The sequence below is a fragment of the Papio anubis genome, chromosome 2 (assembly GCF_008728515.1).
Source record: "Papio anubis isolate 15944 chromosome 2, Panubis1.0, whole genome shotgun sequence".
Lineage (NCBI taxonomy): Eukaryota > Metazoa > Chordata > Mammalia > Primates > Cercopithecidae > Papio > Papio anubis.
This window is the reverse complement of record NC_044977.1, coordinates 68,243,699-68,266,595: the sequence shown is the minus strand read 5'-3', so window position 1 is coordinate 68,266,595 and position 22,897 is coordinate 68,243,699. Positions and strand designations below refer to the sequence as shown.

At 40.9% G+C, this 22,897-nt stretch overlaps 1 long non-coding RNA gene across 1 annotated transcript; it reads left to right on the top strand.

The window, feature by feature from the left end:
- Positions 1 to 9,719: 9,719 nt before the first annotated feature.
- LOC110742549 lies at positions 9,720 to 22,394 on the top strand. Its single transcript, XR_004182138.1, has 3 exons — positions 9,720 to 9,814; positions 11,754 to 11,832; positions 21,662 to 22,394. It is a non-coding gene; the product is annotated as an uncharacterized LOC110742549 (long non-coding RNA).
- The last annotated feature ends 503 nt before the right edge of the window (positions 22,395 to 22,897 follow it).

Here is a 22,897-nt window from a genome sequence, read left to right as displayed (position 1 = left end):
ATTTAATATTAAGATAAAATATAAGATGTATATGTACATACAAAAATAACAATAGGCTAGGTGTGGTAGCTCATGCCTATAATCTTAGAACTTTGGGAAGCTAAGATAGGAGGATCACTTGAGGCTGGGAGTTTGAGACAAGCCTGGTCAACATAGTGAGACTTGTCACCACAAAAATAAAAAACATTAGCCAGGGCTGGTGGTACACAATTGTCCTAGCTACTCAGAAGGCTAAAATGGGAGGATCATTTGAGAACAGGCATTTGACATTACAGCAAATTAACAGTGCTTCTGCACCCCAGCCTGGGAAACTGAGGGAGACCCTACCTCTAAAAATAAAAATAATAATAAGTGCCTTGTGACCAATACCCAGCTTTGGCATTTGAACACTACCAGGGTTTTGGAAGCCCGTGTGTGCCCCTCCCCACATACGCATTTTTCCTTCACCCTAGAGCTAAGCACTTTTCTGAGTGCTTTTGTGTGTTAACCATTTCCTAATTTGTTCCTCATAGTTTTGCAAGCTATGTACAGATCCCTGAAAAACAAACATGGATTTTTCTTTACTTCATTGCACAAACATCTCTAGGCTATGAACAATTCTCTAGGTTCTTGCAGAACTTGACTTTTTTGACTTCCTCAGGAGTCTTTCAATTTCAAGCAATGAAACGCAACTCAAACTGGCTTAAGCAAAGAGAAAGAATTTACATCCTCTAGAATCCCAAAGGACCAGGGGTAGGTTCAAGCTGGTCTTCCCTCACGGTTTTTGTTGGCTTGGGTTGGTCTCTGTTTCATCCTCCCGTGAGGTAGTCCCAAGAGCTCAGGCCGACACCCTCTCTCTTCCTCATTTATTGGAAGGAGGGCTCTAACTCCTCTCCTCTTCTTCCAATCAGTTCAGCAGAAATCCCAGGATTGAGTCTCTGTGGACCATTTTGGGTTAGGTGTTCATTTTTGAATGAATCACTCTCGCCACAGGGATGGAATATGCTGATTGGATGGGTTTGCAATGTGGAGGTGTCTGCCGATGCTACACATATGGTGGTAGCTCCACTTTGACCACCTGAATTGAGGGTAAGTGGAGGTGGTTCTCCTAAGGAAAACAAAAGTTAACAAAGGAAGAGGGGATGGATGCTGCAGAGGCAAAGGCAAGAGCCGTGTATCCCACTTTTGAGCAAAGCAGGGTTACTCTGTACACACCCATCAGCTACCAGTGCACCCTTTATATCTCTCCAGGACTCAAGAAGCAACATAACTGCCCATAAGAGGGACTTCTCAACCTCTTAGGAAAACATGTAGTGTCTTAAACATGAACTATTCCCTTTCCCAGGGAAAACATTACTGAGGACTTTATCTTTGGGTTTTCATTTTGTATGCCATCCTCTCTGACTCTATAAATGTACTTTATATGTTGAAATTGGATAGTTATGTATCTAACTTCCTACTTGATGACTACATATATTCTCTATATACCAGAAGGAGAGAAAAAAGAAATTAGTAGGTGCTATTTCAGAGACATGTGGCACAGAGATCAGCAGAAAAAAAGCCAGAAACAAACAAAAAGCAACCCATGATTACTCATAATAAAGATCACCACTGAACAATGAGATTTTATGGAACTAAAATTATGATATATTTATAGATCAGTTTATTTTGTTTGCCACAGCAAACTAGTTTTTATTTTTCACATTTCTGTCTATGCTTCTATTAGAAGCCATGGAAACAACACTTTCCTTTTTTTTTTCTTATGCAAATTGATTCACCTCAGCATTTACTGACCTTTTCTTGGCATATTCTCTTTGACTCTGGTCATGTCAGTTGTAAAAGGATGCAAAGAAGCTGATAATGAATGCTTTCAGAAGATACCAATGTAAAAACCTGACCTTGAATCAATGATAGCACAATTACTTAGTAGAATTTTTTAATCAATGATGATTTTCCTACCTTAAAATAATTACATTCTTCAACAGAACCTCTGGAAGAAAAAAACATAGTATGCCTCATTCTTTTTTTTGTTTTTTTTTTAATGGAGTCTCACTCTGTTGCCCAGGCTGGAGTGCAGTGGTGTGATCTCAGCTCACTGCAGCCTCCACTTCCCAGGTTCAAGCGCTTCTCTTGCCTCAGCCTCCCAAGTAGCTGGGACTTCAGGCACCCGCCACCACACCCTGCTAATTTTTTTGTATTATTAGTAGAGACGGGGTTTCACCATGTTAGTCAGCCTGGTCTCAAACTTTTGACCTAAAGTAATCCATCTGCCTCGACCTCCCGAAGTGCTGGGATTACAGTCGTAAGCCACCACTCCTGGCCAGTATGGCTCTTTCTATAGACCTATTTTCCCCAAATTTGCATGTAAATCACTTTTTTTTTTTTTGTAAATGGAATCATAATTTAAGGTCCAGCATAACTCAAAAATTGTGCAGTGAAACATGGAATGACTTAATTTTAAAGGAGAAAGAAACTTCTGGGCTTTCTTGCATAAGTGTCTCCATTTATAGATGTGGAAATTGTCGATGTATAGTGGGAAATGACTTAGCTAAGGTGCACTTATAGTGAATTTGTTCTGTGGTTGATATTACTATATATTTTTTCTAGTTGCCGATTTTTGTTTTCAATGTTTAATTAAAGGAAGGTGGTAGACCTATAGAATGAAAAGAAGATTATTTTTCAACTTCCTTACAGTTTGGATATAATTTGTCAATAATTATAAAGTTTGTAGATAATTAAAATAATACTTGTTGAGGTGTTTTTTCCTTGATTGCTTGATACCATGTGTTTTTAAAAAAATAAACCACGAATATAGGAGTAATATAGCTTGCTGTCAATTTCATGTCAATTAAAAATTATTTATTTAAATTGACAAGTAAAAATTGTATATTTCATATACAGCATGTTATTTTGAAATATGTATACATGTGGAATGGCTAAACTGAGTGAATTATCATATGCATTAACTCACATATTTTTGTTTGTTTGTTTTTTTGAGATGGAGTTTTGCTCTGTTACCCAGGCTGGAATGCAGTGGTGCAATCTCAGTTCACCATACCCTCTGCCTCCTGGGTTCAAGTGATTCTCCTGCCTCAGCCTCCTGAGTAGCTGGGATCACAGACATGTATCACCACGCCCAGCTAATTTTTTTTTTTTTTTTTTTTTGGTAGAGACAGGGTTTCACCATGTTGACCAGGCTGGTCTAAAACTCTTGACCTCAGGTGATCCGCCCACTTCGGTCTCCCAGCATGGTGGGATTACAGACGTGAGCCTATTTAACTGAAATTTTGTATCCTTTAACCAACATCTCCCTCACTCTCTCATTCCTTCCTCCCACCAAAAAACCCCAAAACAGAAAAACCAAAAAACACTTCTAGGTTTTAAATATCTTTTTGAGAGAAAAAGTTCACAGACTGCACCAGTGGTTTGCAACTGGGGGTGATGTTGTCTCCCAGGGGACATTTGGCAATGTCTGGATATGTTTTTGTCACATCTGGGGGAAGGTGCTACTGTGGGTAGAGGCCAAGATGCTACTAAACACCCCACACTACATAGGACAGCCCCCTACAGCAAAGGATTAACCACCCCAAACGTCCATAGTGCCAAGGTTCAAAAGCCCTGGGTTAAATGAACCAGCTTTCCGCAGGTGAAGACTCCCACAGAGATCATAAGCCATGCCCTTTCACTTACTGTGTTGAGTGCTTCTTTATTACAGTGTCATAATAATCTCTACCTCTATTAAAAAGCTAGTGTGAGAAGCCTCTTTCCTACTTTTGCATTTACCCTCTGCTTCTTCCTCCTGTGAAATTAAACAAGTTCTCTCACCTCTCTAAGGCGAACCCTTCCTCCAAGGCTTGGAGGCCAGCTAGGATTAAGTTCAGCTGTGTGAAACAGAAAAATCTAACATCCTCTGGCTTTTTACCATGGGTATTGTTTCCCTCACATAAAAGCAATCTGGAGGCAGCAGTCCAGGGCTAGTGCCCTCGCTCCACGATGCCATCGGAGGCTGGGGCTTCTTCCACCTTCCCACCCAGCCATTCTTGGAATGTTGGTCCTCACACATAACTCCTTGGGGGAGCACCATGGCTGCTCCATCACCAGCACGGGGCCTATGACTAGTTGGGGAGTAAGGGGAAGGGGAAAGGTCAAAGAGTGCGTGCAGGTTGAGAAGGTCTGCCTCTTCCCAAATAGGTACCTACAAAATTGCACTTTGCTTATTTCCTGTGCTGCATTTATTACATTTGATAATGGCAGATATAATGGTTAATTTTATGTGTCAACCTGACTGGGAGAAGGGATGCCCAGGTAGCTGGTATAACATTATTATTATTATTATTATTATTATTATTTAAAGGCAGAGTCTCCCTCTATCACCCAGGCTGGAGTGCAGTGGTGCGATCTAAGCTCACTGCAACCTCTACCTCCTAGGTTCAAGTGATTCTCATCCCTCAGCCTCCTAAGTAGCTGGGATAACAGGCATCAGCCACCATGCCCGGCTACTTTTTTTGTATTTTTAGTAGAGATGGGGTTTCACCACGTTGGCCAGGCTGGTCTCGAACTCCTGACCCCAAGTGATCCACCTGCCTCAGCCTCCCAAAGTGCTGGGATTACAGGCGTGAGCACCCGGCCCCTGCCTATTACCATCTTTTAGGGACCTTGTAGCAGCCACTGCTGATGCTCAGCTCAGAAGCCCTCACATTCCTTTACCATTTTCGTGCTCTCCTTCTTTGGCTGCATTGTTCTTTTGCTATATCAGTGGGACCTGCAACAGAACGGCTCTCAGCCTCCCAGAGAGGCTCTGCTCTCCTTGTGCAGAGGGCCAGAAATGCCTGAGTGCTTTTATCCCCTTGGGGTAGCCTGTAACCAAGGACCTGCTAACAGAGCAGAATGAAAGCCCAGCTCCTTTATCCTGAGTCAGGAAAAACCCTGAGATGCAGTTGATTCTGCAGAGCTCCCTGCAGGATCAGGTGGAATCTGGCCTTTGGTTTGAGATCACCACTCTGGTGGGCTTCCTCCTCTTGCTTTGCCCTGTTCCCCTAGTCTTCCTTTGCCCAGTGTTCCCAGGAGAGACTGCCTTCATAAATCATTTTCACAAAAATCTTTATCTCTGAGTCTGCTTCTGGGTATCAGACTATGCCTTTTTAATTCACCCGGTGCCTAGCATAGCGCCTGACACATAGTGGGTGCTTGAAAACTTCTTCAAGACTGCTTGAAAAATACATATTAAACCCAATTAAACAAACAGTCCTATTGGAAAGACACTTTTGAAGCCAGTCAAATTCAGATGATTCTATAACAATTAGTAACGTAGGTTTGATTCTTTTTTTTTTTTTTAAGACAGAGTCTCCCTCTGTCACCCAGGCTGGGGTGCAGTGGTGTGATCTTGGCTGATTGCAATCTCCACCTCCTGGGTTCAAGCAATTCTCCTACCTCAGCCTCCTGAGTAGCTGAGATTACAGGCGTGCACCACCACGCCTGGCTAATTTTTTAAAAATATTTTTAGTAGAGATGGGGTTTCACCATGTTGGTCAGGCTCGTCTTGAACTCCTGACCTCAATGATCCACCTGTCTCGGCCTCCCAAAGTGCTGGGATTTACAGGCATGAGCCATCGCGCCCAGCATTACATAGGTTTGATTCTATCTAGCAGAACTCAAATTCAAAATAACCTGGTGAAAGTTGAATACTTAAATTTAAGGTCACGGATTATTACAATATGACAGGGACCAGGCATTTTTAATACGTGCAATTCTTCGATCAGTTTAGGTTCCTGCTCAGAAGTCTGAAAGTCTCACCCCACTACATGCCACAAACCCTTCTTTTGTTCTTTGTCTTTTTCTTTCTTTCTTTCTTTCTTTTTTTTTTTTTTTTTTGAAGACGGAGTTTCACTCTTGTTGCCCAGGCTAGAATGCAATGGCATGATCTCGGCTCACTGCAACCTCCGTCTCCCAGTTTCAAGTGATTCTCCTGCCTCAGCCTCCCGAGTAGCTGGGATTACAGGTGTGCACCACCACACCTGGCTAATTATTGTATTTTTGGTAGAGATGGGGTTTCACCATGTTGGCCAGGCTGGTCTCGAACTCCTTACCTCAGGTGATTCACCTGCCTTGGCCTCCCAAAGTGTTGGGATCACAGGTGTGAGCCACCATGCCCAGCCAAACCCATATTTCCTGTAAGGAGGTTGTGCACACTGGTTTCCCAGAAGCAAAGTAACAGGTAATGTTAACTTCAGTTACTGCAAATGATTGCTGGAGGTGTCGGGAGAGGGACTGATCATACTGGGCACCTGCATCTCCTGTGCAAATCTCTCCTGGGGCCTCAGTGCTTATGCAGGTTACTCTGTACACCCTTGGTTTGAGTGGACCCTCCCCTGGCTTGCAGGCTGCCCTTCATCATTCTGGGTGCTCTCAAGCAGGGATTCCACTGTGGGGCATGGTGCCTGACCCCGGAGCAATGCCTCCTCCAGGTTCCAGAGAGCTCTCCCCTGAAAAGTCGAGGCTTGAAAGAAGATAGCCTGCCATTGGCTGAGAACTGGAATGATTACAATCCCCAATGCTGGAGGTGGGACCTGTGGGAGGTGATTGGATCATGAGGGCGGGTTTCTCATGAATGGTTTAGTACCATCCCCCACTTGGTACAGTATAGTGAGTGAGTTCTCGCAAGATCTGGTTGTTTAAAACTGTGTGGCACCTCCCCCATTTCTCTCTTCCTCCTGCGGTGGCCATGTAAGATGTGCGTGCTTCCCCTTCACATTCTGCCATGATTGTACATTTCCTGAGGCCACCCCAAAAGCAGAAGCCAGTATTCTTCCTGTAAAGCCTGAGGAATTATGAGCCAATTAAACCTCTTTTCTTTATAAATTGCCCAGTCTCAGGTATTTCTTTATAGTAGTGCAAGAACAGACTAATACACCCACTCTTAGCTTTGGAGTTAGATTAGACTTCTCAGGTTCAAATCTCGAGTCTGCCACTTTCAAGCTCTGTAAATTTCAGCAACTCACTCAATCCCTCTCAGCCACACTTTCCTATTTCTTGAATGTAGTTTCCATGAGGGGATGGGTCTTGGTCTTTTCCTGCTGTTGCTATATTCCCAGTGACAAGACAGTGTCTGAAGTATGGTAGGGGCTTCATAAGTATTTTCTGATGAAATAAATGAGGGTATTTTTGAAGGCTGATGGAAATGGTGGGTAGTATCTGGCACAAAGCAATCACTCAATAGTATCTGAGTGATTATCTGGCACAAAGTCAGATCTGGCCCAAAGCAATCAGTCAATAAATGCTAGCTATAAATATACAAAATATATGTATTTTGTATAGTATAGTATCTGGCACAAAGCAATCACTCAATAAATGCTATCTATAAATATGCAAAATATATGTATTTTGTATAGTATAGTATCTGGCACAAAGCAATCACTCAATAAATGCTAGCTATAAATATATAAAATATACATATGAAGATGTAATTTTATTTTATTTCTTACATCTGGTAATATAGTTTCTAACGACAATGTAATGTGCTAGAATTAATCCTCTTTCACGCCTGTAATCCCAGCACTTTGTGAGGCTGAGGCAGAAGGATTGTTTGAGCCCAGAAATTGGAGGCTGCAGTAACAGTAAGCTATCATCATGCCACAGCACACTTGCCTGGGCAACACAGTGAGATCCTTTTTCTAAAAACAAACAAAATAATTATTTCCAAAAATTTAAAACTTAAAAAAATTAAAAATTGAGAAGTTTTTTAAAATATGAAAAAAGAGGCATCTCCATATTTTCTGAGAGCAATAGTACCTGGGGTGAACACTACTGATTGTCCCATCTCCATTCACTTGTGTCTTTCTTCCTAACACAACTCCGATTCTGACCAAGTATTAATTGTCCCAAGACTTAGAGGAATGCGACCAAGGCTCTAGGAGTAAATCTTTTTTTTTTTCTTTCTTTCTTTTTAAATTGAGACAGAGTCTCACTCTGTTGCCAGGCTGGAGTACAGTGGCACGATCTCAGCTTACAGGAACCTCCGCCTCCCTGGTTCAAGCAATTCTCCTGCCTCAGCCTCCCGAGTAGCTGGGACTATAGGCACCGGCTACCATACAAAAAATGCTCGGCTAATTTTTGTATTTTTAGTGAGACAGGTTTTCACCATGTTGGCCAGGATGGTCTCGATGTCCTGACCTTGTGATCTGCCCACCTCGGCATCCCAAAGTGCTGGGATTACAGGTGTGAGCCACCACACCCAGCAGGAGTGAATCTTAAGGAGGCTATCGGCAGGTGCCATTCCCCCGTCACCTGCCTCCATCACACATTGGTCCTGTGATTAGGAGTGGTTCAGTCAAAATTAAGGAAACATTTATATTACACACTTAGAGGTGTGGTTTTTCCATTTTTCACCAGGTAGTTGAGAACAAAGAAGTATGTAGCTCCAGTTGCCACTGACAACCGTCTTGTTATTATGAGGCACTTGGAAACTAGGCTTACACCATCGTGAGAAAGATGGAGTGGAGAGATGGAGAGAGCTAAGTATCTGATGACATCTTTCAGCTACTGATAGTGCCACTCCTTCCAGTTAGGTAAGAATACATCTCCTTACTGTCTTATTTTTTTATTTTATTTATTTATTTATTTTTGAGACAAGGTCTTGCTCTGTTGCCTAGGCTGGAGTGCAGTGGTGTTATCTGGGATCACTATAGCCTTGACCTCCCAGGATCAAGTGATCCTCCCACCTTAGCCTCTTGAGTAGCTGGGACTACAGACATGTGCCACCACATCTGGCTAATTTTTAAGGTGTTTTGTAGAGATGGGGTTTCACCATGTTGGCCATGCTGGTCTTGAACTCCTGGCCTCAAGCAACCCTCCTTTCTAGGCCTCCCAAAGTGCTGGGATTATAGGCATGAGCCACTGAGCCTGGCCATTTCATTATTATTATTATTATTATTATTATTATTATTAAGACAGGGTCTCATTTTGTTGCCTAGGCTAGAGTGCAGTGGCACCAAGAGGGCTCACGGAAGCCTTGACGTCCCAGACTCAATGAGCTTCCTGCCTCAGCCCCCCATACTTCATACTTCTATGAAGATTCATAGTGAGAAAGAAAAAAAAATGGAATGTAATATGCTTCAGTTTTTTAAAAAGTATACTAAAGCTTTCATAGACAAAAATTGAACACTTGCATAATTTTCTTGCTTGTGTACCTTCTCCAGGGAATTTGTCTCCTTTTGAAAACATGTATTCATTTATCCAATCATTCATCAAATATTTATTGGACACTACGTGTCAGGCATTGAAGCAGGCACTAGAGTACATAGTGAATAACTTCCTGCCAGGTGGAGAAGACAAAGAAGTAAACAAGAGGGATGAGCCCTTTCCCAGGAAGGCACAGTGTGCCATGGGCATCTAAACATGGTACATGAACCAGTCCAATGCAACAGTCGTGTAAAAATATGCTTCCCAGGTGAGACCTAAGATTTCCCCAGCAGAGCGGCGAGAGGTCATATCCAAAGGCCTGGAAGAGGAAAGAAAGTATCTGGCACATCCGTGACACTGCAGGGGGTGGTAGCTAGGAAAGGGTTCAGTACATAGAAAAAGAGATGAAGTCAGTGATGTAGGCAGTGACCGACAAGTTCGGCTCTTGTTTAAGCCCAGGTCCTCCAGAAAGTGGAACCTGAGTCAAAAACTAAAGTGCTGACATTTCGGGAGGTGCAAGTCCAAGGTTTAAAAGGTAAGTTAAAAAGGGAAGTATGGGAAATAAAGAAGTCAGGCATGGTGAGGAAACTGTCACACACCACTGTGTGGCCACCAGGTTACAAGGAGCCGAAAAGAGGCATAGCAGGTGGCTCAGCAGGTGAGTCTGCCTGGTACGTGGGATTGCTCTGGAAAGGCTGTGGGAAGAAACTCTGTCTTGTAGTAGGCCATGAAAACAGAGAGAAGGAGGAATTAATCTGCCCAGCTACACTCTACCTCCTGTTTTCCCTTATTCAGGGAGCATCCATGGGGAGTTAATTTCCCCACACTTCTGGGTTGTAGCATCTGGTGCTTGGAGGCTGCTTAGGAAGCCAGATGTCATGCGCCATCATGCAACATTTCATCCCATTCTGGAAGTGGAGGGATGACTCAAAGCAGAGGTTGGTGTGTAGACTTGACAGGCCCACGGCTTCAACTTGGGCCCCAACCAGCTTGGGGTGTTCATGCATGGCCAAACTGAGCTTCTTCAGAAATGAAGAAATTGAAAGAATCTGCAATGGTGCATAGGTTAATGTCCGATAGTCTTTTTCCCTGAGAGAAGCTATAAAGAACTTCAAGCCTAGGACAGCCCCAATCAGAGGAAGAGCTCAGATGGTTCATCCTGGCTGCAGGGTAGGGGGTGGAATGAAATTAGCAAATCTGAGAGTGTGTCTGTCACCCTGTGGCTTGGTCTAAGGGAATAGGAATGAGGATGAAGCCAGGTGGATGGATCTGAGCAATATATAAGTCAGTTTCACTATATTTTGTAATTAAGAAGATGAGAAGGGTGAGGGAGAGGATGGCACCTGCTTTCTGGCTTAGGCAGCTGAGGAGTAGATGGTGGTGCCACTTTCTGTGATGGGGAATTGTTGGGTGGGTGTGTGGAGACAAATGGGATGCTGAGCTCAGTGTTGAACTAATTGAATGTCAGAAGCCCAAGGCACATCCAAGGAGAAGTGTCCTAAGGCAGTTGGTGGCACTAGTCTGGAGTTTGGGAGCAATGCCTCAGCTGGAGACACGAGTTTCTGAGTCATTGGAGTATATGTGGGTAATGAAGCAGTCATGAGGGATGCATAATATGCCTGAAGGGAAATGTTTTAAAAAAAGGAGAAAAGGGTGGAGGACCCGGCCCTTCCAGGCTCCTCAATGTTTTCAGATTCCAGAGGATACAGAGAAAGCATGGCCAGAGGTGATCCCAGGACAGGAGCAATTTTTTGGCGAGTGAGCAACATTGAGAGATGCATAAAGGAGTCAACTTAGGAAAAGCATGAGAGATGTTCAATGAACTTAGAGATGAGGAGGTCTTTGGTTTCCTCAGGAAGGGCAGCATCAGAGGCGTGGTGGAATTTGGGGTGGGTGGAAGCAAAATGTACATAAACCATTAATCTTTTGTGCAGGGATTGCTTATAATTCAAAGCAGTTACTGTAATTCAGAATGATGCAAAGGTAAACAAATTAAAGAGAATTGAGCATTCCAGTAGGTTTTGACCCCTTATCCTGCTTTACATTTCTGCATAGCATATTTGACAACTTGAAGTGATTGTATTTGTGCCAATGGTTGCTGTCTGCCTCCCCTAGAGAAGGAAGAACCAATCTCAGCACTTTGGGAGGCTGAGGCAGGCGGATCATGAGGTCAGGAGATCAAGACCATTCTGGCCAACATGGTGAAACCCTGTCTCTACTGAAAATACAAAAATTACCTGGGCGTAGTGGTGCGGGCCTGTAGTCCCAGCTACTTGGGAGGTTGAGGCAGGAGAATGGCTTGAACCTGGGAGGCGGAGGTTGCAGTGAGCCGAGATCACACCACTGCACTCTAGCCTGGCAACAGGGCAAGACTCCACCTGGGAAAAAAAAAAAAAAAGAAGGAAGAACCATGAAGGCTGTTGCAGCTGTGTCTTGTTCACTCCTGCAGCCACCGTGCTTGGCCCAAAGTGGCCATTCAATAAATGTTGGTTGAATAAGTGATAGAGAGAATCTGAAGAAAATACATAAATAAAAAAAGAAATCATAATTTGAGCTATATAAATATATTTACAGCCTATTTACAAAAATAATTGTAGATAAATGTTCAAATAAAAAAGAGGAAGCTGTGAAGATGACTATAGGACATCTCTCATTGTCAGCCTCCCAGACTTTCTGGTAAGTTAAGTGGAAATTGATAATACTAAAAGATTGTCATGAATTTCAAAAAGGCTTTTCTAATCTACAACCCCCCTGTAGACTTTCATAAAGAGATTTTTGTTACCAATTAGATGCTAGACTGGAAAGTAACAACTTAGGGGAAAATATATTAATATAAATGTATATGTGTGTATTTCTTTTTTCATGATTTTAATCAACTAAGAGAGAGAAGTAGAGTTTTTACACTAATTTTGAAGGTTGCATATTTAGAATCTTGCATTTTATTAAAGGCAATATCATAATACTTAACATCTATGCCAGAGACCTGCTTGGTTATATTATATGAAGAAAGTCATGCTTTTTATGGAATCATTTCTAGGGAAGTGAACATTGAAATGACAATCCCAAGAAAAATGCTTTCCTTTGCTTAATTTGTTTTTACCCCTTCTTTACAGGTTTTTTATGTTACCATGCTTTAGCAGAAATCAATTCACCATATATTTCAAATAAAATGTTTCATAATTTACCAAGACCAATTTTGTCAGTAGCACAGTATGGTAGATGTGTATTCATTTTAGATGATGAATACTGATCTGTAAACCCTGTGGTTTCAGTGATAAGGATGGAATGTGCAAACATGGAACAGAGAATATCTTCTTAAAAAGTTAAGGAACAGTCTTCTTCATGATTTCAGCAGAAGTTAAGAAGGAAAGGGTACCACTTAAAGTATCTTAACAGTGGAAGAAGAAAAGCAAAATTCACAGCATCAGAAACATTCAGGGAAATTCATTTGTCCTTGAATAAGATTTCACAAATATAGATGTGAAACGGTTAAGAAGCAACATTCCAGTTTTGGGTAAGTTAGGCTGCAGAAACAAATATAACCCCAGGTCTTAATGGCTTTCAACCACAAAAGTTTATTTTTTGTTATTATATGCCTGAACTGGCTTTAGAATTACACGTCAGTATGACAGAGTAGATTTCTAAGAGCCTGGCCTGTTTGCAGGCAACAGCTCTGAACTCCAAACAAAATACTCTGGAGAGCGAGCAAAACCAGGCAGATTTTAGGAGGGAGTCAAAATATGAAAGAGGGATTATCAGAGGGTGAGTTTCCCATTTTCATGACTTCAGTCTGAGATTGGGTTGCAGACAGCATGAATGGGCAAGACCCGCTAGAACATCTGCTCTTTCTGGCCTGAAGAACCAAAGGTTCTGGGGCAACCACTGCTACTGGAAAGTGACGAGAGAATCCCAGAAATGACAGCCAGGGCATAGGAGCCTCAAAAGCCTTCTGTGCGTAAATACTGCCCCAGTTCCTGACACCTGAATGATCTGTGCATGGGGCAGACTCAAAGCAGCTTGTAGGTCAGGCTTAGAGAACAGAATTGAGATCTGAGCTGCAGCCCGCCAAACACAAGACAGAATTCCTAGTTTGAGTCTGTTTAAGTTAATTGCCTGCTAAAACAAAACCATCAACATTCTTTGTAAGAATATAACAGATTCATGAGTTTCTACAACATAACCACAAAGAAGGCAGGGGAGGAAAAACAGGAACAAAAGATGGCAGGGTGGAGGGGCAGGGACAGAAATAATATGAAATAATATCACTAACTGACATCACAAGGATATTTACCTCAAATATTAACATTGCTTCTATCACAGCAGAGGGAGAAGAGCAGCAAGGAAAGAGGATGATGGCCCTTAAGGCGTCTGCTGATAAGTAACAGCAATTTCACTAGCCTTTCCTCAAGTGCCAGGTCCAGGCCTGACTTGCAGTCATGGGGCAGGAAATGATAATTGATTCACAGGGATAATTGATTCATAGTGAAACTGCCATCATCTGGTAGATTGTATTGTTTATTCAAAAATTATTTATTTTTGAATAATAAATAATTATTTATTATTTATTTTTGAATAAATAATACGATCTATTTACAATAAAAAATAAATATTTTTTGAATTAATAATACAATCTGCCAGATGATGGCAGTTTCACTATTAGGAAAGGGTAAGTACTCATAGAGTCAATGACTTCTGTATAATGAGAAAATTTTTAGAGAGTATTTGCTCTCCCGAAAAAATCCAGCATTATCTATGTAACCACAGCCAGCTCAGTAGCCAGTTGCCTGCCTGATCCATACCGCTTCTCAGAGATTCTGTCTCTTACTAAGCGGATGGCACAAAACCACTTCTGTGGCCACAGCTAATTGGACCATGGGGTGGATGCCTGACGAACGTTGGGCCATTTAGATTTCCAAATCCCATCAATCCTGTTGGTGCCTGCACTGAGAGGCCAAGCAAAGCCAAGGTTGAGATGGAAGTGTCTGGCCTTATAAAGGTGAAGAGAGAAAGCCAACTTTGGAGAAAACCTCCTGTGTTCTTGAGATAACCCTATAAGCTTTTGTTAATTTAATAGGTGAAATTAATTTCAGAGGATTTGCAGCACTCCAAAGGGCACCGTTCACACGGTAGTCTATAAAAATGACACTAGGAATTCACATAAACTACAGTGTGAATATTGCCTCTGGAGTTGTGCAATGCTGTGGTGCTGGGTTTCTGCTGCCAGAATAGAAGTCTTCCCTTCTGCTATTTCAGATAGAGAGCTCATGGAAGATACAGTGGAGAAAGCGACAGAAACATCATTCTTGGGTAATAGTCAATGACAGTAGTGATTCTGCTGAGCACATTGAAAGAGAACAAACTTCTAAATTGCTTCTTGGATCTGTGTAACACCAAATTTGGAACAGGAATAGCTAGAATTATGGAAATACAATAGACAGAGACAAAACAAATTGTGAACTTTGACTAATCACAGACAGCATTTTTTTTGCAACAGGTATAAGCATCCCTTGCTATAAGAGTTGATTCTGATGCAGTAATATACCATTTATAGTTATTTGATAATGCCTTTCTACTTTCAAACATGAGAGTACAATCTAGTACGTATTTTATGTATACGTGTACTTTTCATTGACTAATTTGTTTTCATGACTTATTCCTGAATGAGAATTCCACACCAAATAGCTTTACTTTGATTTACCTTCTAAAATTGCACAAACACATCCCTTCTATTAATTTCACTTTGCGAACTTGTCTCCTTATGTAGTGAAATATCTAAATATAAGTTTTACAACCTCATATATTTCAGAGTTGTTGCCTTCCTTTGTCACATAATGTTAAAATATGCCATATAATCCTAATCCATACAATGCAAAACAGTAGTACAAAATGTATAGACAAATGCTCTCCTGCTGTTTTAAACACCATTTAGCAAGTTTTATAGCTGAAGGGTTTGCCGACATAATTATTACTTTCCTATTATGGTGAGTATATGAATATTTTTTATAGAAAGATGCTTCTATAGCCAGGCACAGCATAGACCATTCAAAAGCCAAGGCCAAGCCCTTTGCTTGCTCTTAACCCCTTTGTAGTATTTTTTGAAGCATGGTATTTGATAGTATAGCAAACTCTCAATTTCCTAGACTCGCAGACAGAGATAAACAGCAAAGAAAGTTCTCCAGTCATTTGCCAATCATTGGTTTTCATATTTATACTTAGAATGTGCATGCGAATTAAAGTTTTTACAACAACATTAAGTGTTCTCTACGCATTTACTATCAAGTATATATTTTACGTCTGTGATGACTAAATAAGTTATCTCAGATAACAAAAGTATCTTTAGATCATGTCATCATCACCTAAATTCAGCTTAAGAAAAAAAGATGTTGACAGCACTCCTTAGCCCATCTTTCTTCATATTTTAGCCTGTTGTCTTAGACTAATAGTTGAAAATTATAGCATAATACAACAAAGTAGATGAGTTGATAAATGAACTTGACCATTCTTTGCAAAATTAAAAGCACCATATCAATTTAAAGTGTTGTTATTGCTGATAATTAAGGAGACAAATATCACCAGTTGAGGCTAAACTCAATCTGTTACCCAGTGGCACAGATTATAAAAATATTCCTTCAAAGCTCTTTTGAACTCTTAAATTTTAGAAACAGCTTTGCACATAAAAGGAAATTGTGAATGCTAGCTAATGTGGGTTTGCCCGATGGTTCTCGGACTGGTTTAAATGTGCTTGGCAAACCCTCAGATAAGCTTCATTCAATAGTCACAGTTATTTACTGGAAGAAGTCTGATGGGATTTGCTAATTTCATAATATGCATAGTGATAGGAAGGAGAGGTCTTGAAAGTCCATTGGTAAACAGCTGTTGCTCTCAACTAACTCAAAAGAGATTTTATTTCCCTCAAAAACCACAGTTGGTCATGATACCTTGGCTAATTTCACTCCAAGATGTTAAAATTGCTCCCTTCTGCCAGGTAGCCCTTGTAGCAGAGGATTGGGTCGTCTCCATGTTCTTTGCTGTCTACTTAGCTTCTGTCTGATGTATTGCAAATAGCTTTGCTGAAACAGTTCAACAGTTCAGCCCAGGCAAGAATTACAATTAGAAGTGGTCAGCTGGGTGTGGTAGCTCATGCCTGTAATCCTAGCATTTTGGAAGGCCGAGGTGGAAGGATTGCTTGAGCCTCGGAGTTCGAGATCAGCCTGGGCAACATAGTGAGGCAACATGAGTGTCTGCTTAAAAAAACAAACTGCCAGGTGTGGTTCCGTGCTTGTAGTCCTAGCTATTCAGGAGGCTGATGCCAAGGAAGTTGAGGCTGCAGTGAGCAATGATCATGCCACTGCCCTCCAGCCTGGGTGACAGAGTGAGAGACCCTATCTCAAAAAAACAAAAAAAGAAAGAGAAAAAAAAAGCAGGCAAAATTTGTTTGGCAATTAGTATCTCTCAATAGCCTGAAAGCGTTTTTAAAATAGCCACAAAAATATTTCTACATCACCTGGCATTGTGGGCATACTGAAGACAGATCACTCCATTCAAAACCTTTGAATGAATACTCAAACAATGACAGCATTTACTTGTACTGGAGAAGTGAGGGAGGCACTTGAGTAATCCTGCCTCTGCCACATACTAGCTGAATGATCTGGGGCAAAGTCGCCGGCTTCTCTTAGACTCGGTTTCTTTTTTGTAAAATGGTGGTTGGTAATAGGGATTTTCTGAAGAATAAGTAAGATCATATTTGAAGTGTTAAACAGTATGTAGAATGGACTCAATAAATGCTAGCTGCCATTATCCCACAGTGTATTAGTCAGGCTTCTCCAGGGAAACGGAGCCAGTAGGATGTGTATACATATATACCCGCGCGCGCGCGCGTGTGTGTGTGTGTGTGTGTTCATTTAAGAGAGATGTATTACTCTGTATCAGTAAGAAACTCTTAGCTTTAAGTGACTCTTACTTATGGATGAATACAGAGTTACATATCTCTCTTATATGAGTATACACACATATATACGCACATAGATGTGTATGACAGAGAGAAATAAAAAAGTGAGAGAGATTGAGATTTTAAAGCATTGGCTCATGAGATAGTGGAGGCTGGTAAATCCAAAATCTGCAGGGTGGCCCAGCAGGCTGGAGACCTGAGGGAAGAGTTGGTATTGCAGTTCAACCTCGAAGACAGTCTGCTGGCAGAATCCCCTCCTCCGTGGGGGAGGTCAGTCCTTTCTCTCAAGGCCTTCAACTTATTGGGTGAGGCCACATTATTATTATTGGGTGAGGCCACACAACTTACTGGGTGAGGCCACTCACATTATTGAGGTTAATCTGCTTGACTCAAAGACTACTGATTTAAATGTGAATCTTGTTTAAAAATACCTTCACAGAAATACCTAGAATAAGGGTGGAGCAAATATCTGGGTACCGTGGCCTAGTGAAGCAGACACATGACATTAATCATCACACAAAGTGATGAGGATCTAGTGCTTCGTTCACCTTCTTTGACAATGAGAAACAAAAACAACAACGAAACAGAGAACATAGTGCTTTGTGGATGCCAGGCACTGTGCGAGACACTTTCTATATATTAATTCACCATCTCCTTCACCACAACCGTTTGAGGTAGGTGCTGTTATTATGCCCATTGCAAAAATGAGAAAACTTAGCACCGAGAGGGTGAATCACCTGCTCAAGGTCATACTGCCAGGGATTTGTGCTCCCTACTGCCACAATAAACTGTCAGCTCCATCAGGACAGAGCCCAGACGTGTGGTACCTGCTGTGCCTAGCACAATGGATATCCTAACAACTAATTCATTCAACCTCTTGGATTCCTTCAGACAATGAGATATTTTTTCTGAATCAATTAGCTGTTTTGTTTTTGGTTTTGTCTCGTAGATGAAGTCTCAAGGTAAGATATACTTTGTGTGTCTGAAATACTCCCAGGCAATTAGTGACAATGTGCTGTGGGAATGAATTTGGATGGCGTAGGGAATGAAGTCATGCATACTTCATTTAAGCGTGGATACAGGTTTTAAGGAGATAATACAAGTTTCCAAATTGACTTGCTTATGTCATGGAAATGGCGCAGGCAGGGAGAAAACCTGGAGTTATTATAAAATATATATTAAGTGCAAACATTCCATCAGTATAAAATTTTTGATCATGCATTCCCAATATTTGTATATGTATTTATAAATTACATAATGGGCCGGGTGCAATGGCTCACACCTGTAATCCCAGCACTTTGGGAAGCTGAGGCGGGTGGATCACCTGAGGTTAAGAGTTTGAGACCAGCCTGGCCAACATGACAAAACCCCATCTCCACTAAAAATACAAAAATTGGCCGGGCATGGTAGAGCACGCCTGTAGTCCCAGCTACCCAGGAGGCTGAGGTGGGAGGAATGCTTGAACCCAGGAGTCAGAGGTTGCAGTGAGCTGAGATCATGCCACTGCACTCCAGCCTGGGTGACACAGGAAGACCCTGTCTCAAATAAAAAATATAAAGATAAACTACATAGTGTACAATTGCAATGATGCATAAATGCTTTATAACATATATACAAAGAATGGATTTTGAAAAGGATGAGATATGAAATAAATGTTAATTGAAATTCTACATTCTTTTTGATTTTCACACTTTAGCAGTTCTTCTTGTGCCCTCCCCACTTTAGTTTTAATTGACTTAGAATCTTGGGTAATTGAAAGCTTTTCCCGCCATACAACTTACTGAGAAATGAATTGGCTTGCCCCATTGACATCATGTATTCAGTGAGATAATGAAGCTCAGCAGAAGAGCACAGTGAGAATTCAATGAGATAATATGTGCGGTACTTGTTGTTATCACAAGAGATGCATTATTGCAGAGTTGTCAAAGAGCACAGACTCCAGAAGCTGACGCCTGGGTGCCAATCCCAGCCTCACCATGTACTAGCTGTAATCTATTAAATGAGGTTGTTGTGGCGTTAAACGAATTAAAAACAATAAACAAGTAACATTCTTACAACACCTGGCATGTACTAAGCACTATGTAAACGTTATTGGGTGCACCACAAGCACCCATAAATGTTAACTGTTCTTAATTGTAAAAACCAAAAGTGTAAAGACATACACTGAGGTCATTTAACCTTCATCCTTTTCACTTTTTTCACCCCAGGGCTATACAATAAAAATGTTCAGAATGATGACTCTGAAGTACTGCCACAGGATTCCATTCACTTGGATACCAGTCACAATTTTTGCTACATCTGAGTACCAGCCGTACCATCACTAATATTTGTCTTTAAATCAAGTTGAGCTTAGCACCAAGATCTATTTCATTATTTCCAAGAGCAGTAATATTGGTGAAATCATGTATTTGATGTGCTAGTAACATTTATTTTCCTAAAAATGTATGGCAATAAACATATAACCACTAAAATATTTCCCGAAGGAAATCCACCATTATACAATCCTTAAGTCATGAATGTTTCAATTATATTTATTCTACTTAATGAGATAGAAGGATATAAGAACATGTTTTATATTTAACCAGGTTTACTTCAGGACACCCTAGTTCCCTAGCAGTTTAACAAATTAGGATTCGAATGTTTTAATTTTTGATACTTGATTTTATTTTATTATTATCATTATTATTATATTTGAGATGGAGAGTCTCACTCTGTCGCCCAGGCTGGAGTGTAGTGGCACGATCTTGGCTCACTGCAACCTCTGCCTCCAGGGTTCAAGTGATTCTCCTGCCTCAGCCTCCCAAATAGCTGGGCTTACAGGCACGTGCCACCACGCCCAGCTAATTTTTGTATTTTTAGTAGAGACGGGGTAGAGACAGGGTTTCACCATATTGGCCAGGCTGGTCTCGAACTCCTGACCTTGTGATCCGCCCACCTCAGTCTCCCAAAGTGCTGGGATTACAGGGGTGAGCCACTGCACCCTGCCAATGCTTGATCATTATTTTCTTTTGGATGAAAAGAATTTCAGTGTCTTTTATTTTTCCTCACTGGGCTATTTCATAATAATTAGATTTTATTTAAATAAGGCCTAGATACAAAGTTTGATCATTGTTATCATAGGGGAACTACAAGTGTCAGGTTAAATTATATCAAATTAACCAGTTTCCCCATGCATGCATATGATAGACAGATTAGAGAAAAAGCTAGCCTACGTCTAGAATGCCAAAAGAGAAATTCTACCATATTCGAATTAAACTGATTCCTATCAAAAGTGTGCAATTTCTACCTTGAAACAGACTGTAAATAATGTTCCAAGCAATTCTGAGCTAAAGTGAATCAGATTTTTTTAAAGAGACTTGGTCTCAGTCTGTCACCCAGACTGGAGTGCAGTGGTAAGATCATAGCTCACTGTAACCTTGAACTCTTAGGCTTGAGCTGGGACTCATGAATAGCAGGGGCAATAGGCACATGCCACCAGGCCAGGCTATTTTTAAAGAAAATTGCAATTAGTTCAGCCACTGTGAAGAGTAGTTTGGAGATTTCTCAAAGAACTAAAAAGAGAACTACCATTCGACCCAGCAATCCCATTACTGGGTATATGCCCAAAGGAAAACAAATTGTTCTACCAAAGACACCTGTACTTGTATGTTTGTTGCAGCGATATTCACAATAGCAAATACATGGAATGAACCTAGCTGTCCATCAATGGTGGATTGAATTTTAAAAATGTAGTACATATACACTAATGGAGTACTACATAGTCATAGAAAAGAACAAAATCACATCCTTTGCAGTAATGTGGATGCAACTGGAGGTCATTATCCTAAGTGAATTAATGCAGAAACAGAAAACCAAATATTGCATCTTCTCACTTATAAATGGGAGCTAATCCTTGAGTATACATAGACATAAAAATGGGAACAGTGGATGCTGGGGACTCCAAAAGGAGGGAGGGAGTAGGGAGTGAGGGGACAAAGGCTGAAAAACTTCCTACTGGGTACTATGCTGGGTGATGGGACCAATTGAAGCCCAAATCTCAGCATCACCCAATATACCCTTGCCAAGTTTAGTGGGGGAAAGTTGATTTCTTTATGGGAGATAAAGAAAAACCTGCACATGTTCCCCCAATCTAAAATAAAAATCAGAGTGTGGTTTGTTTGTTTGTTTTGTAAAGACAAGGTCTTACTATTTTGCCCAGGCTAGTCTGAAGCTCCTGGCCTCAAGCAATCCTCCCACCTCTGCCTCCCAAAATGCTGGGATTATAAGCGTGTGCCACCATGCCCAGGCTGAATCAGACCTTTTGATCTTCCCATTGTTTGCCTGCATTCTTGACTCTGGCCATAGACCTGCTGGCTACTGACTCTTCTCGTCTAAATTGGAGTCCCGAACAGATTTATTTTAAATATGTTCAACCAATATGCTAACATGTTGAAAAGTATTAGGTAATCAGATGCTTTTAATTTCAAATGGGAAAGGTATCTCCTGGAAGATAATGTAAATGATTGAACAAACTTAAGTCATCTATATTATCATGAAACTCTATCATCTTTATTGCAGATGCTGAAGTCATTATTACTATAACGATTTGGGGGAAAAAAATCATCTGAGCCAGATCCATTCCTTCCCTTGGTCTCGCTCTAAGCCTACGTGACAGGATGGAGAGTGATCTCATTTTAGAAGACGTTGAATGAAATGGAGCATTCTTTAAATGAGACACATACACACAGCTCAGGGTTTCTCAGTCTCAGCACTATTCACATTTTGGCTGAATAATTCTTTGTTGTGGGTGTCTGTTCTGTGCATTGCAGGATGTTTAGCAGCATCCCTGGCCTCCACCCACCAGATGCAAGTAGCAGTGTCCTTCCCTCTCCCACTAGCTGTGACAACCAAAAATGTATCCAGACATTGCCAAAATCCTCCTCACCCCCACTGAGAACCATTGACACAAATCAAGAAGAAAGTTTTGCCGTTGTATTTTCTGAATGTCATTGCCAAGTTTAGCTGGGGAAAGTTGATTTCTTTATGGGAGATTTTTTGTGTGTGGCTGTTTTACAAAATCCAAATTATAAATAACAGATGTAAGTGAGAAAAGATTGAATGTTTATTACCCAAAGCCATATAAATTCAATAATAAATAATGGCTTTCTCTAAAAATATGAGGAGTCTTTTCAAAGCCATTAGTTCTAATCATAAATGAATTTAGCAGCATTTCTTTAAATTTTGCCCTTTTGTAATGAACTCTGATACATTCATGGAACTGGTTGTTAAATAAAGAGATAGAAAGGTCTAATTTGCTGGTTCATTAAGCTAGCTTATTTCAAGACACCGTGCATATTGCTTTGAATTTCACATTTCTGAGCAGTGGAGACAATAGTTGTATCCATCTCTAATGTAGTGTGGCAGACAATTAGGAGCTCAAATGTATTAAATCTCATTTCATCAGAGATATACACAGTGATTATTATTTTATTGCCAAATACTGTCAGCATTACATTTCTTCAACAGCTATTGTGATACCTGATTCACATGCTTAAATTTGCATTAAACACTGTGCTAACAACAATAATAATTTGGGCTGTGTTTTCTTATGTGACATTATTCTGCTCTTTTCTGTGTGTGTTCACCCAATGCTAGTTTCAAGGGTGCGAAGTTTTACACAGACTTGATACAGAAGAGACAGCTGTAGCGCTAAGGAAAGGCCATGGTTTTGGGGTCAAAAACAAGCACTAATGCTGCTCCTTTCAATTAAGGTAATCTTGGGAGGTTACTTCACTTAATAATAGAACTAGAAGA